The sequence below is a fragment of the Babylonia areolata genome, chromosome 24, assembly GCF_041734735.1.
Source record: "Babylonia areolata isolate BAREFJ2019XMU chromosome 24, ASM4173473v1, whole genome shotgun sequence".
Lineage (NCBI taxonomy): Eukaryota > Metazoa > Mollusca > Gastropoda > Neogastropoda > Buccinidae > Babylonia > Babylonia areolata.
The window spans coordinates 38448120-38449899 of NC_134899.1; the positions used below are offsets into that span (position 1 = coordinate 38448120).

The following is a 1780-nucleotide window of genomic DNA, read 5'->3' on the forward strand; positions in this document are numbered from 1 at the left end:
ACACAGGAAACGAATGATGAGCGCTCAGTGGCAGCCGTCAGTCGGCTCTACCCAGGTAGGCAGCCTGCTTATGCAAATGACCCCGTGTTTGTAAAGCGCTTAGAGCTTGGTCTCCGACCGAGGATAGGCGCTATAATCAGTATCCATATCAGTCAATCAATATTATGTTGTAAATGAAAGACACGTTTAATGCAAATAATTGACATAATGACAGCAAATCCACACAAGCAAGATACGGAAACACACACAAAGTCACGAACGAGGAACAGAACAAAGAAAGGAAAGCACTTACTACTGACGCGTGCAAACAAAAGCAAAACGAAGTAAACAAAAAAATAAAAAATAAATAAAAATAAAAATTAAAAAATCTACACACTACTGTGCAGTCGCAAACGTGTGCAACAAATAGGCCATCTGCAATGTAAAGAAGCAATGACGATATATAAGAAAAAAAAAAATGAACTCAAACCAAAAGAAACAAATACACACCACAAAAAAAGGAATAAATAAAACAAAACGTTTGTAATACGATTTGAACCCATTCCGTGTTTTATGATTTTTTTTTCCAGACATTTTTTTTGTGGCCTCAGTTGCATAGGTCCACGGAGCACCTTTTTTTTAAAAAATGTCATCTCCATTTTCTTTTCTTTTTTTTCTGCTCTACGCGTGGACTTTTTTGTTTCTTCATTGGCCAGGGAAAAAAAAAGTAAGAAATAATAAGAGAGGAAACAACCACAAGAAAAAAAAACAAAAACATTCGTTCACAATTCTTGCGTCTGCGTGCGTTTATAGTGATGAGACAATTGCTGTATTCTTTGACATGCAACGTAAATTTCACGCATTTGACGTCAGCACACATCTGCCACTCTCTCTCTCTCTCTCACACACACACACACACACACACACACACACACACACACACACACACACACACACACACATACATTTAAGTTATGAATAATGACCGGGGAGACAAATGGCGAAAGGGAGTAAATTTATGAAAGATTACACCGCTTGTCAACGATTCACACGATATGATTCAATGGGAGATTCTCTCCGTCTTTCTCTTTTATACACGCTCGCGCGCGCGCGCTCACACACACACACACACACACACACACACACACACACACACACACACACACACACACACATGCCTCTAACATACATATAGAAAATAAAATAATGCAGATAATACACCTGGACAAACAAGCAAATTGAATAAATGCGCAAACACACATGCTGATATCATCATCGTCTTCATCATCATCATCATCATCACAAAATTAAAAAAAAGCATTATTCTCCTCCTCCTCCTCCTCCTCCTCATCATCATCATCATCATCGTCGTCGTCGTCATCGACGTCGTCGCCATCACATTTTTGTTAAAAAAAAAACCACAAAAAATCTCCAGGAAGTAATATTCACAAGATGGAAAAGAGCACTAATAAAATTCACCATGAGCAACACAGTTGAAAGTTTGAGTCTTGTAAAAAGGAGGGTTTTTTTTTTCTTCTTCTCTGGCCAGGGTGCGGGCAGTGTGAGAGAAGAAGGATGAGAGAGGTTCCGAGAAGATTGGTACTTATTTATGTACGCTTATCTATTATTTATTCACCTTTTTTTCTTTTTTCTCAAGGCCTGACTAAGCGCGTTGGGCTACGCTGCTGGTCAGGCATCTGCTTGGCAGATGTGGTGTAGCGTATATGGATTTGTCCGAACGCAGTGACGCCTCCTTGAGCTACTGAAACTGAAACTGGGAGGGCGGTGGGGGGGATAGGGG

At 39.9% G+C, this 1780-nt stretch overlaps 1 protein-coding gene across 2 annotated transcripts in view; it reads right to left on the reverse strand.

Annotated features, from left to right (window-relative positions):
• Positions 1-624: 624 nt before the first annotated feature.
• Positions 625-1780, reverse strand: part of LOC143298942 (uncharacterized) — an 85880-nt gene continuing 84724 nt past the window's right edge. For both annotated transcript variants that reach the window (XM_076611983.1, XM_076611984.1), the window contains exon 6: positions 625-1780. This exon is cut by the window's right edge and continues 1718 nt beyond it. The gene's annotated coding sequence lies outside the window, so the exon portion shown is untranslated.